This window comes from Choloepus didactylus, chromosome 5 (assembly GCF_015220235.1).
Source record: "Choloepus didactylus isolate mChoDid1 chromosome 5, mChoDid1.pri, whole genome shotgun sequence".
NCBI lineage: Eukaryota > Metazoa > Chordata > Mammalia > Pilosa > Megalonychidae > Choloepus > Choloepus didactylus.
In genome coordinates this window covers 136,043,355-136,058,215 of record NC_051311.1, presented here as the reverse complement: position 1 = coordinate 136,058,215, position 14,861 = coordinate 136,043,355, and the positions used below count along the sequence as shown (strand labels likewise).

General features: G+C 41.6%; 1 protein-coding gene across 4 annotated transcripts in view; it reads right to left on the bottom strand.

Annotated features, from left to right (window-relative positions):
• The window catches only part of SNX10 (sorting nexin 10), a 137,338-nt gene that overhangs the window by 40,211 nt on the left and 82,266 nt on the right, over positions 1 to 14,861 (bottom strand). The gene's annotated exons all lie outside the window — the stretch shown is intronic.

Genomic DNA, 14,861 nt, shown 5'->3' with positions numbered 1-14,861 from the left:
ACTTTTCAAAGAAAAGTTTCATAGTCATTATCTGATTTAATCCTCATAATAGCCTTGCAAGATAAATGGGACAAACACAATATTCCTATTTTACAGAAGGAGAAAATCAGACCTAGAGGAATTAACATACCTAAATCTCCACAGCTGGTTTGCAAGAGAGTTAGTGTTGGCATCCTGATTTTCTTTTTCTTGAAAGGTTTTCCCAAGGAGGCCCCGTTCTTTGATCTGTAAAACTGGAAATCCCCACTGTCTACCAAGGCCCATCCTTCCTTATCTCACTTCCTCATTCAGCCAATCTGCTCCAAGGCTTGAAGGAAACCACTAGAACCCTACTCCTACCCTTCCTCCTCACCCCCTGGACTTCACTTCCTTCTACCCAGCCTGGAATAAGTGATCAATCTTCAAATCCGTCCTCCAGCTCTGTGTTTCCTGCCCGTACTGACTTGACAGATGCTTCCACCTCACCTCTGCCTCTTCCACTTTCTCCCGTGTGGCCCACTACTGAAGAAAACTCCCACCGTCTCCGTGGCTGCCTCCCTTACCATGAGTTACAACTTCAGCGGGGCCCTCCAGGGTTCAGGAATCCTTCCTCTAGTCCCAGGTAGCTCTAGACCTTTACCTCTAGCCTCCAGCATCCTTCCTCCTCCAGCTCTGCTCCCCCATCATCAGCTGAGAACGATACACTCCACTTCATCAAAATAGTCAAGACCCCTGAGTTTAAATTCCTTCATCTTTGTTCTCTGCCCCTGTGCCAGTTTGGATGTATTATGTCCCCCAAAACACCATTATCTTTGATGCAATCTTGTGGGGGCAGATGTATTAGTGTTGATTAGATAGGAATCCTTTGATTAAGTGTTTCCATGGAGATGTGACTCAATCAACATTGTGCGACTTAATTAAATGTCCTAGATAATAGTTAAAAACATTAGGAAGGAAAAAAAAGGAACATTAGGAAGGGGCAAGGTTGTGAAGGAAACGGCTGTGAAGAGAGAGTAGAAAGAAGATAAATATCCATAAAATAAAATAAACATCCATAAAATAAAATAAATATCCATAAAATAAAATAAACATCCATAAAATAAAATAAAATATTTGGAGGTAAGTCTATTTGAATGTCCCTTGACACAACAGAAAATCCTCTGCAAGCTCCCCCTTATCATTCACTCACAAGGTGAGTGAAATGCTTTGATTGGATAATTTCCATGGAGGTGTTACCCCGCCCATTCAGGGTGGGTGTTAACTGGATCACTGGAGTCATATAAAGGAGTCTACACACAGAAGGATCAGAGAGCAACTGAGAGTGACATTTTGAAGAGGAGCTGCAGCTAAGGGAGGACAAAATGCCCCAAGCGCAACATTTTGGAGAATGCCATCTTGAAATACAACCTGGGAGCCAGTGGATGCCAGCCATGTGCCTTCCAAGCTAACACAGGTTTTCCATACACCAGTGGCCATTCTTCAGTGAAGGTACCCTTTGTTGACGCCTTACTTCAGACACTTTATGGCCTTAAGACAGCAACTTTGTTACTAACTAAACCACCTTTATAAAAGTCAATTCATTTCTGGTGTTTTGCAAAAGGGCAGCATTAGCAAACTGGAACAGCCCCCTTGAAATCTACTCATATAATGACCCACTTTCCCTCAATCCTGAAGAAAAGCACCAAACTCTCCCTCTTTTCATGATCTTATCCTCCCTGCCTCCTCCAAGATCCTGGTCCATCAACTACCCCCCTCCTTTAACAACTCTAAATGCTTCCTTTTAACTAGTTCCTTCCTCCTTCCCTACAAGCTCAAGTTCCTCTCATCCCAGTGTAGACGGGCAGCTTTGGCAATTCATCCAGCCAATATTTACCAACACTGAACAAGATGTCTGGGTCCCTGATTTTACTTACAACATGGTACAGGAGAAATTCATTGTAAAAACAAATACATGAACAAAATAATGATACTAAACAAGCTTAAAGAAGAAAACAAACAGGGTGATGTGCACAAGGGTGGCGATGGGGACATGAGGATGACGTCACATGTGGGTGGTCCAGGAAGCCTTCCCGGAGGAGGTGACATTTGAGCTGAAACCTGAAGGACAAGGAAGAGCCAGTGAGGAGTAAGTCGGGGGAAAGAGTACTCTAGGAAGATGGAAGAACATTCATGCAAAGGTAGGACAAGCCTAGCATATCGGGAGAAGAGAAGAACCCAGTCAGTAGTAGGTGACTGAAGGGGAGAGAGATGGCCAGGTGACGGAGGCAGACACTGAATCACGGGCTGCCTTGCCAAGCCACCACCAGAATGCTACTAGCTTCAAAGAAAGCATGATCCTGTTCACACCCTGATTTTGGGCTTCTAGACTCCCAAAATGTGAGGAAATAAATTCTTGTTGTTTAAGCCAACAAGCCAACAAGTCTATGGTATAGCAGCCTCGGCAAACTAAGACACAGGGAAGAGGACAGAGACACATGTAGCTCGAGGCCTCTGGGTGAGGCGGTGGGGTCCAAAATGGGGGAAGGGGCATCCCCCCACCTCTTACTGACATCCCAAGGACTAGCCTTGGAGGACACAGTGCTGTGATCCTGGTGGGGGGTAAACAGCATCAGTGGTAAGGAACCACATGTAGCTTCCTGTCTTTCACTTTCATCAGGGCAGTCTGCAGCAGGCCACTGGCAGCCTCTTCTCTTCTGCTCCACACTTCCCTGAGTGACTCCATTCTCAGTTTTGGCACCACCCATATTATGTGCAAAGAAGTCCACAATCAGAACTGCCTCTGAGGCCAGTTCTCAGATGTGCTGCAGGTCTGGATCAAAACCAGGCTGGCTATTACATGATACTTCTCCCCACCTTTCCATGGCCTAATCAATTCCACCACCTCCTGGGGTCCCCATTTGAATGAACGGTGTCAGCACCCACACAGTGACTCCAGCAAGAATCTTGGAAACTGTCTTTGATTCCTTCCTTTCCCTTATTTTCCAAATCCAACTCGTCAGCAAGTCCTCCCTCTAAATGCCTCCTAAGTCCATTTCCCTCTCTCTAGCTCCACTGCCGCTAGCCTAGCTCAGACTCTGATCATATGTCTTCAGGACTCTAGCTGGAATAATGGTAGATTCCAGGAACCAACACATTTAGCCGGTGCTCAGCAAATGGTTTTTGAACACATGAGAGAGTGCATGAAAGAATAAAATGATTGAGTGAATAAATGAATGAGGAAATCAATGAATCAGTAAACAAAAGAATGAATGCATGCTATGTAGAGAAAAAGAAAAATAAGGAATCCAGAGCCCAGTGAAAGAGACAGCAATTGACCAGTCACAAGGCATTAGGTAATAAGCAGAATGCTGGGGCAAAGTGGGGGGACAGAAATGAACACTTATTGGGTGTCCTCCAGTTGTCAAGTGCTAAAGACAGATGTTTCTCGTACAGTACCCCACCTGACTCAGCTAATTACCCACGTGATATACTGCTCTCCAAATGGAGAAACTGACATTAAATGAAGTTAAATAACCATCCAAGGTCACCCACTCATAAGTGGCAAGGTTCAGATTCAAACCTAGGTCTGTAGACCCCAAATCCCTTTCTGATCAGTGGACATAGGCTTAAAGGATGGGCCAGGCTTTATAAGATAATAATAACCAACTGAATTAGTCAGAATTCTCCAGGGAAACAGAACCAACATAGACAGATAGATGATAGATAGATAGATAGATAGATAGATAGATAGATAGATAGATAGATAGATAGATAGATAAATGATAGATGACAGATAGATAGATAGAGACAGATAGAGATACAAATAAATATTAAGAGATTTATTATAGGAATTGGCTCACATGACTGTGGGGATTGGCAGGTCTGAATTCTGCAGGCAGGCCTCAAATTGGGAACTCCAATGAAGGTCTGGATTAACACTCTAGGAGAAGCTGGCCGGCTGAAGTAGAGATAAAAATCCTTCTTTCTGATAGCTGAAATCATCAGTTCTCCCTTTAAGGCCTTCAATCGATTGGATAAATCTTTTATCATTGCTAAAGGTAATCTGCTTTGTCAACTATAGATGTAATCAGTGATAGATGCAATCAACTGACTAATGATTTAAATCCATGAAATATCCTCACAGTAACAATCAGGCCAGTGCTTGCTTGACTAAACCACTGGACTCCATAACCTAGCCAGGTGGACACATCAACTTTACCATCACACCAATACACAAGAGTGCTATCAACGGATAGTCAGTGCCCTAAGCACTTTACACAGATCCTCATAAGAAAATCCCATCATGCAGTTCTAATATCATTTCCATTTTATAGACAGGGAGGCTGAGACAGAAATTAACAAGTATTTGCCAAAGGTCACCCAGTCACTAAGCCATAGAATTGGTATTTGAACCTAAGTAGCCTTGTTCCAGCGTCCACGTTTGTAAGTACCTTTAACTTTATGTTTTACCGCCTCTGTGACAGAGGTGAGTTGGGAGAAGTGAATTACAGATATGATATGATTTCATGCAGGGAAGCAAGAAAGTACAGGACATGTCTGGGAACCGCTTCCTGTTCCCAGGAATCGAGAGTGTAGAGGAAAATGAGGCTTGAGAAAAATGATGGGCTCGACGTACATACAGCGACCTATTACCTGGCAGAAGGCCACGTGCCTGTCTTGTTTGGTATTTAAGTGCCTCCATCTTTCACGGGCAGTGAAAGTTAGAGGAGAACAGTCACTGTTTTCTTAACCAAAGTATTTAATCCTCTGACATTTGAAGGTAGAAAAGTTAAAAGAAAAAGGAATAACTGATTTGGTCAAAGTCTTATTATAACTAATTGCTACAAACCTCCCCAACAGTTCACTGAAATAAATATTGCTACCCTAACCCATTTATGTTTACTACATCTTTAGTTTTAAACGGCTACTTATACTCTTTCTCTCTCCAGTTTTGTTTCTCAGTACTTCAAATGTGAGCTAATAAATTGCCATCTTTATATCTTACTACTGTGAGGTTATACACAGGTCAGTTAAATATAAATTTATAGCAGGCAAACTTAAGTAGAAAAAATTGAAAAAGCACATCCTGAAAACTAACCTTTAACACTGTTTTTGGGAAAGGCAAGAGAGAATGGGTCTATCAAGTAATCTAAACAAACCCATAGGTCATTTTGAAACTACTAAGGTCCTAATCTTATCAACCACAGGAAAAGGTTATCTTGGAGTCTGTAAATGCTATTCTAGTTCCTCCTTCATGAGAATCTAGGGAGAAAAAATGGTCGCAGCTTCAAGGCTTCCAGCACTATTACAGCCAGTCTTTGGGACCAGCGTCCCCACAGTCATCCCTGCCACATGAGGAAGCAAGAGAGAACCAAGTGCTTGGTGAAAGACCCAGAGAAATGTCCTCTGACTTCTGAAAGCAAATATTCCAAAGCAAAAGAATTCTTTTTGCACATTTAAAAATTTAAATTGAATTGAAAATAATGCAATTCAGTAAGTTTGAAAAGAAGAGAAGCAAAAATGTCAGTAACAAGGGTAACTGCATACTCCAGGTTGCTCAGTCGAGTCCTGGTTTACATTTGTTGTCCCAGTGTCATTATTAATAGTGTACGCACACACACACACACACACACACACACACACTTAAATAGTACTGAAAATGCCATGGTTTGGATGATAAATGATTCGTAGTCACTCTATCCACAAATAAACAATTATCACAATTTTGTTGCATTTCCTCATAGAGTTTTTCCTATATATATACACACATACATACACATGTGTATATATATGTAAATATATATTTAAAAAAAATTTTTTAGAGAAGTTGTGGGTTTATAGAAAAATCATGCAAAAAATACAAGTTCCCATGTAATACAAACATATTTTGAATTGCTATAATCATACGTATTTACACAATTCTGTATCTTCTTGTCTTTAATTTTCATTACAACAAAAACATTATTCTATTTTTCTAAATAATCAGACATGTATTCCATTGAGTAGATGCTACCTTTCCTCTATTGTTGAACAGTTAGGTTGTGTCAAGTTTGCTCTAAAGGAAATGAATTTATGATGTACTTAAATGACCGATGTGTAAACCACAAGAAAAATTCCAAACCAGGTAAAAGAGTGGTACAAAAAATAACTACTTGGAGGAAATTTTACAAATTCCATTTTTGTGAACAAGACAGTCCCTTCCAGATCAACTTCTTCATTTATCCCTTTAACAATACTTACTGAGCACCTACTACCTTCAGGCACTAGGGTAGGTGCTATATACAGACATAGGTCCTGTTGCACTGCTCCCAGATGTGGCCCACATCTCATCACTGCTCACCATTTTTTCTGCTGAAATCCTAGTTGAGGTCACCACCATCTCTCAGCTGGACTGCTGAGACAGCCACTCTTGTCCCATGCAATCCATTCTTCACACATTCAGAGCGAGCTTCTCAAAGCAAAAATCAGATCAAAACTCTCTTCTGCCTCAACTTCTCTAGTGATTATCCAATGAAGTAAGAATAAACCCCACATTCCTGCCATGACTTCTGAGCCCCACAAGATGTGGGCCCTGCTTCCCTTCCCACTTCACCTCCTCCTCTCCTTTTGATGCAGCCACCCTGGCTCCTTTCTGTCCCTTGCACACACCAAGTTCATTCCATCCCAGGGTCCCCACACTTACTATTCACTCTTCTTGAATGTTTATCCCCTAGATGTTCTCTGGCTGTGTTCTCACCACAAACTGTCAACAGTCATCTTCTCTGAGTTACCTTTAACTAAACTTTCTTCCCCCAAGTCACTGTCTTTCCACTTATCTGTTTTAATTTCTTTAATAGCACTTACTTTGAATTTATATTATTTATTTGCATGTCGTTTTCTCTGTAGTGTGAGCTCCGAGAGGGCAGAGACTCTGACTAGTTCACTGCTGGAGCCCAGAGCCCAGCACATAATAGTAGGTGGGCAATAAATGACTTATGAATGAATGAATGAACAAACGAATGAACAATGGACAAGATAGTCACCCTGAGAACATATCATTATTAATGCTCAAAGAATAACAAAATCTTTTTTGTTTATTCTGCAAAATGATCAACTAGTACTATACTGTGGAAATAATAAAATAAATTATTTATCCATATACACATCATCACATCACTAAACAATATCATTTGGATGAAAGGAATTAAATTTGTGCTTTTTAGGGCCCACAAAATATAAAGAAAAAACCTGTAAGAGTCTAAAATTTGCAACAGGGATTCCTAAATAGCACTAAGATCGGTGACCAAGTTTTTAATGGTCCACAGCAAAAATAAAAACAATGTGTTGAACTTTTATAAAGCTAAAAATCTCTTAATTTAAAGGACTCTCCTTTATTCTGAGATTTCATCTTTCCTATTTTGGGGGTATCAAAATATTCTTTTTTGAGGAGACTTCTGGGGGAGATGGCAGAGTAGGGAGCTCCAGGACACACTCCTCCTCCAAAAACAGCTAGAGAACAGGCAGAGACTGTCTGCAACAACTGTTCTGGGGGTCCAGCGGTCAAGGTAGCACTGTATAGTATCCAGGGAAGAACAGGACAAAGAGGCTGAGAAACTGCAGTAAAGAATCATGAGTACACATCTCCCACTCTCAAGGTAAGCTGGCTTGGCGTCTGGTCCCTGGCTGACTGCTGCGGACAGAGAGAGATGTGGAAGTCCTCCTCCACAAGAATGGTGGGGCACGGCTGAGCACTGATCATGGCTTCTGATCGGCGAACTTGGATCTCTGGCCTCCTTCGTGGGTCCCTGGCCCTATTTTGGGAAAGTACTCTGGGGGTGACTCTCTTCCCAGAATTGCCCTCCAGGCAAAAGCAGTTAGAGGTAAGGAAAGGAGTATATTAAAAAAAAGAAAAAATTACAGAGGCAAAAGAAAAACAAACAGAATAGAGATTCCCAGAGGAAAAAGAAAGCTTTCTCCTGGGGGTGAAACAATTGCACAAATAGTCCAATCTTAAAAATTATACCACATATCCTGGGCAATAGTCAGATAATGCAGAGCTGAAAAACTCTGATGAGCTAAATACGGGCAATTCTAAAGGTCAAGAATAAGTTGAACCAAGTGTCCAAGGAGAGCCTTAACATAAAGCCAATCAACAATAAAACCCTAGGCAAGAGAGAGAAACTGACCATCAGAGAAAACTAATCTAGATAATCAGACGTCTAGACATCAGCAAAAAATTACAAGCCATATTAAGAAACAGGAAGATACGGCCCAGTCAAAGGAACGAATTAATACTTCAGAGGAAACACAGACTCTAGAACAACTAATCAAAGATGTTCCAAAAAATCTCCTAAATCAATTCCAGGAGATGAACAGAAAATATGGCTAAGGAGATAAAGAATATTAAGACACCAGGTGAGCAAAATGAAGAATTTGAAAGTATAGAAAAGAAACATAGCACAAATGATGGTGTTATCAGTTAGGGTTCTCTAGGGAAACAGAATCAACAAGAGTTATCTATAAATATAAGATTTTATAAAAGTGTTTCATGTAACTGTGGGTATGCACGAGTCCAAATTCTGTAGGGCAGGCAGCAAACTGGCAACTCCAATGAAGATCTTCAATGAACTCCTGAGGTAGAGAATTGGCAACTTCGATGAATGTGTTCAATGAACTCCTCAGAGAACAAACTGGCAACTTCTATGAACTCCTCAGGAAAGGCTTCACTGGTTAGCCAAAGAAGAAGTGAAGGTCCTCTATCTGTATTTAAGGATTCCAGCTCAGTGACAGGAGTTCCCACAGTAATATTTGACCTGCAGAGAAGGGTGACTACAGAGCTCTTCAGGGATAACAGAACTACTCTCCCAAATTTATTCCTCACAGTCCTGGTAAAAAGTGTGTCCTCTGGACATTCCAGGGGTATGAGAGCTGGTCTTCCATGATAAATCCACTCTAACATTCCAATCTCTCTAAGCCTTTGAATTCCCTCCTCTACATTACACCAGGGCAGTTCTGGCATTTCAACCTCAGGTAATGTCGGCCACCTTTTGATTCACGTTTCAGCCAACCACCCACACAAAACTGTTAACGCCCTTTCTAACCCCTCCAGCTACAATATTGAATGAAGAATCTCTGCTTAGTGGGCTCGTATCAGTACATTCAGCCTGATCCAACTTTATATTTCTTCCACCATTATCCCACACCCTTAATATCCATTCCCACACATATTCCCGATTTCTGTCTGTATAACTTGGAAACGCATACAGTTCTTTTCGAGCATAGCGTACTTCCTCATGGGTCACATTTCATAGCTCACCCTTTGGGGAGGGGACTTTAATTATAGGTCTTGAAGCAAAGACTGGGGGTGGGGGTGGGTCATGGAAAAAATCAGAAGTATCCCTCAAGCCATTTATCTCAGGACATTCTGTTGCAGTTTCATCTGGTGAAACAGCATTAATCTCTCCAGAAAGAGGAGTGAGGGCTGCTTCCTCAGGGGAGGTGATTACAGGTTTAGCAGGCACCGAAGGGTAAATCTCTTTAGGTGGAGGCTAGATGGCAAGCCCCTCAGGGCAGACTTGAAGTTGAGAAGCTGTTTCCTTAAAGTTTGGGTAGCTCTCTCCTCAGGGCAGGATGAAGTGGGGGGAGGGCCCTGTTTCCTCAGGATAGCCCACTACGGGTATATCTAACAACGACTCAGCAGAATCTAGGGTTTCAATGTCCTCACTGCCATTATTATCAACCCATATGTCCCCATCCCAAGTTTCAGGATCCCACTCTTTTCCAATCAATGCCTTTACTTTAACAGCAGACACCCTGCGAGGTTGAGATTTTAGTTTACGTTATAAATCTTCTACTCACACAATGAGACTCTGGGTCTGGTTTTCAGAAATCTCAAGTCTGCAGCCATAGGAAAGAAGATTTTCTTTCAGGGCACATATAGAAACCTTTTCATCTGTTATACGGCGCTTAAGTTTTAAATGTGAAGCCTTTAACTCGTCCCTTTCTCTTACAACTTTATCCAGCATATCTAAGAGCAACCAGCCAACATCATTATACCTCTTAACTCTGCAAAACTCAGTTATGGTGTCAAAAACATTGTCACCCAGAGACTTGCTTCTTACAGGAATACGATTAGGAGAATCAAACAGTGGTATTTTCCATATCTCCATTGCCAACTCATGCTATGGACTGTCAATGCCATCTTGATTACTGGAAATGGAGTCAATAATGCCTTTGAATCAAATCAGAGTAGAAAACCAATTGCAAAAGCCCATTTTAAGATTCTGTTTCTCAAGAACCACTCCCGGTACCAAGTTGTATTAGTTAGGGTTCACTTGGGAAACAGAATCAACAAGAGATATCTATAAATATAAGATTTTATAAAAGTGTCTCATGTAACTGTGGGTATGCATGAGTTGAAATCCCATAGGGCAGGCAGCAAACTGGCAACTCCAGCGAAGATGTCTGATGAACTCCTCAGGCAGCAAACTGGCAACTTCAATGAACGTGTTCAATAAACTCCTCAGTAAACGAACTGACAACTTCGATGAACTCCTCAGGAAATGCTTCACTGATTAGCTGAAGAAGAATTGAAGGTCCTCTATCTGTCTTGCTTAAGAGTCTTCAACTGATTGGAAATACAGCTGATTGCATTCTCTTATTGTGGAATACATGCCCTTCACTGATGTAATCAGTCACAGCTGCAGCAAATTGACTGACAATTTAATAAACCAGCCTTCTGGTTTATTAACCAGCCACAAATGTCCTTGCAGTGACAGTTAGGCCAGTGCTTGCTTGACCAGACACCTGGGCACCATCACCTGGCCAAACTGACACATGAACCTAACCATCACAGATGGGAATCAGGGGTAGAACAGAAGAGATTTAAAATGCCCTAGAGGCATACAACAGCAGATTTGAACAGGAAGAAGAAAGAATCGGCAAACTAGAAGGTAGGACAATCAAAATCTTACAGACAGAAAAATATAGAGAGAAAAGAATGGGGAAAAAATGGAGCAGGATCACTGGGATTTGAATGACAGCATGTAGTGCACAAACATACACATCATGGGTGTCCCAGAAGAAGAGAAGGGAAAAGGGGCAGAAAGAATATTTAAGGAAATAATACCTGAGTGTTTCCCAACTCTTATGAATGATGTAAATGTACATGTACAAGAAGCAAAATGTTCTCTAAAAAGAATAAATCCTAATGGACCCACTTCAAGACACATACTAATCAGAATGCCAAATGCCAAAGATAAAGAGAGAATCCCCAAAAGCAGCAAGAGAAAAGCAATCCATCATGTACAAAGGAACTTCAATAAGACTAAGTGGGATTTCTCATTAGAATTCATGGAGGCAAGAAGGCAGTACTATGATATATCTAAGGTACTAAAAGAGAGAAACAGCCAGCCAAGAATTTTTTATCTGGCAAAAGTGTCCTTCAAAAATGAGGGAGAGGAGAGGCGGGGCAAGATGGCAGACTGGTGAGCTGTAAGTTTTAGTTACTCCTCCAGGAAAGTAGGTAAAAAGCAAGGAACTGCGTGGACTGGACACCACAGAGCAATATGTCCTTGGGCATACTTCATATAACACTCATGAAAACGTGGAACTGCTGAGATCAGCGAAATCTGTAAGTTTTTGCGGCCAGGGGACCCGCGCCCCTCCCTGCCAGGCTCAGTCCCGGGGGAGGAGGGGCTGTCAGCTCCGGGAAAGAGAAGGGAGAACTGCAGTGGCTGCTCTTATCGGAAACTCATTCTACTGATTCAAACTCCAACCATAGATAGACTGAGACCAGACACCAGAGACTCTGAGAGCAGCCAGCCCAGCAGAGAGGAGACAGGCATAGAAAAAAAACAACACGAAAAACTCCAAAATAAAAGCAGAGGATTTTTGGAGTTCTGGTGAACACAGAAAGGGGAAGGGCGGAGCTCAGGCCTTGAGGCGCATATGCAAATCCCGAAGCAAAGCTGATCTCTCTGCCCTGTGGACCTTTCCTTAATGGCCCTGGTTGCTTTGTCTATTAGCATTTCAATAACCCATTAGATCTCTGAGGAGGGCCGTTTATTTTTTATTTTTTATTTTTTTATTATTAATATTTTTTTTAATCCTTTTTTCTTTTTCTAAAACAATTACTCTAAGAAGCCCAATACAGAAAGCTTCAAAGAATTGCAATTTGGGCACGTCAAGTCAAGACCAGAACTAAGAGAGCTCTGAGACAAAAGGCAATAATCCAGTGGCTGAGAAAATTCACTAAACAACACAACTTCCCAAGAAAAGGGGGGTGTCCGCTCACAGCCACCATCCAGGTGGACAGGAAACACTCCTGCCCATCGCCAGCCCCACAGCCCAGAGCTGCCCTAGACAACCCAGTGTGACGGAAGTGCTTCAAATAACAGGCACACACCACAAAACTGGGCGTGGACATTAGCCTTCCCTGCAACCTCAGCTGAATGTCCCAGAGCTGGGAAGGTGGAGCAGTGTGAATTAACAAAGCCCCATTCAGCCATCATTTGAGCAGACTGGGAGCCTCCCTACACAGCCCAGCAGCCCAGAACTGCCCTGGGGGGACGGCACTCACCTGTGATATAGCACAGTCATCCCTCAACAGAGGACCCGGGGTGCACAGCCTGGAAGAGGGGCCCACTTGCAAGTCTCAGGAGCCATACGCCAATACCAAAGACTTGTGGGTCAGTGGCAGAGACAAACTGTGGCAGGACTGAACTGAAGGATTAGACTATTGCAGCAGCTTTAAAACTCTAGGATCATCAGGGAGATTTGATTGTTAGGGCCACCCCCCCTCCCCGACTGCCCAGAAACACGCCCCACATACAGGGCAGGCAACACCAACTACACACGCAAGCTTGATACAGCACTTGGGCCCCACAAGACTCACTCCCCCACTCACCAAAAAGGCTAAGCAGGGGAGAACTGGCTTGTGGAGAACAGGTGGCTCGTGGACGCCACCTGCTGGTTAGTTAGAGAAAGTGTACTCCACGAAGCTGTAGATCTGATAAATTAGAGATAAGGACTTCAATAGGTCTACAAACCCTAAAAGAACTCTATCAAGTTCAGCAAATGCCACGAGGCCAAAAACAACAGAAAATTATAAAGCATATGAAAAAACCAGACGATATGGATAACCCAAGCCCAAGCACCCAAATCAAAAGACCAGAAGAGACACAGCACCTAGAGCAGCTACTCAAAGAACTAAAGATGAACAATGAGACCATAGTACGGGATATGAAAGAAATCAAGAAGACCCTAGAAGAGCATAAAGAAGACATTGCAAGACTAAATAAAAAAATGGATGATCTTATGGAAATTAAAGAAACTGTTGACCAAATTAAAAAGATTCTGGACACTCATAGTACAAGACTAGAGGAAGTTGAACAACGAATCAGTGACCTGGAAGATGACAGAATGGAAAATGAAAGCATAAAAGAAAGAATGGGGAAAAAAATTGAAAAACTCGAAATGGACCTCAGGGATATGATAGATAATATGAAACGTCCGAATATAAGACTCATTGGTGTCCCAGAAGGGGAAGAAAAGGGTAAAGGTCTAGGAAGAGTATTCAAAGAAATTGTTAGGGAAAACTTCCCAAATCTTCTAAACAACATAAATACACAAATCATAAATGCTCAGTGAACTCCAAATAGAATAAATCCAAAAAAACCCACTCCGAGACATATACTGATCACACTGTCAAACATAGAAGAGAAGGAGCAAGTTCTGAAAGCAGCAAGAGAAAAGCAATTCACCACATACAAAGGAAACAGCATAAGACTAAGTAGTGACTACTCAGCAGCCACCATGGAGGCAAGAAGGCAGTGGCACGATATATTTAAAATTCTGAGTGAGAGGAATTTCCAGCCAAGAATACTTTATCCAGCAAAGCTCTCCTTCAAATTTGAGGGAGAGCTTAAATTTTTCACAGACAAACAAATGCTGAGAGAATTTGCTAACAAGAGACCTGCCCTACTGGAGATACTAAAGGGAGCCCTACAGACAGAGAAACAAAGACAGGACAGAGAGACTTGGAGAAAGGTTCAGTACTAAAGAGATTCGGTATGGGTACAATAAAGGATATTAATAGAGAGAGGGAAAAATATGGCAAACATAAACCAAAGGATAAGATGGCCGATTCAAGAAATGCCTTCACAGTTTTAACGTTGAATGTAAATGGATTAAACTCCCCAATTAAAAGATATAGATTCGCAGAATGGATCAAAAAAAATGAACCATCAATATGTTGCATACAAGAGACTCATCTTAGACACAGGGACACAAAGAAACTGAAAGTGAAAGGATGGAAAAAAATATTTCATGTAAGCTACAGCCAAAAGAAAGCAGGTGTAGCAATATTAATCTCAGATAAAATAGACTTCAAATGCAGGGATGTTTTGAGAGACAAAGAAGGCCACTACATACTAATAAAAGGGGCAATTCAGCAAGAAGAAATAACAATCGTAAATGTCTATGCACCCAATCAAGGTGCCACAAAATACATGAGAGAAACACTGGCAAACTAAAGGAAGCAATTGATGTTTCCACAATAATTGTGGGAGACTTCAACACATCACTCTCTCCTATAGATAGATCAACCAGACAGAAGACCAATAAGGAAATTGAAAACCTAAACAATCTGATAAATGAATTAGATTTAACAGACATATACAGGACATTACATCCCAAAACACCAGGATACACATACTTTTCTAGTGCTCACGGAACTTTCTCCAGAATAGATCATATGCTGGGACATAAAACAAGCCTCAATAAATTTAAAAAGATTGAAATTATTCAAAGCACATTCTCTGACCACAATGGAATACAATTAGAAGTCAATAACCATCAGAGACTCAGAAAATTCACAAATACCTGGAGGTTAAACAACACACTCCTAAACAATCAGTGGGTTA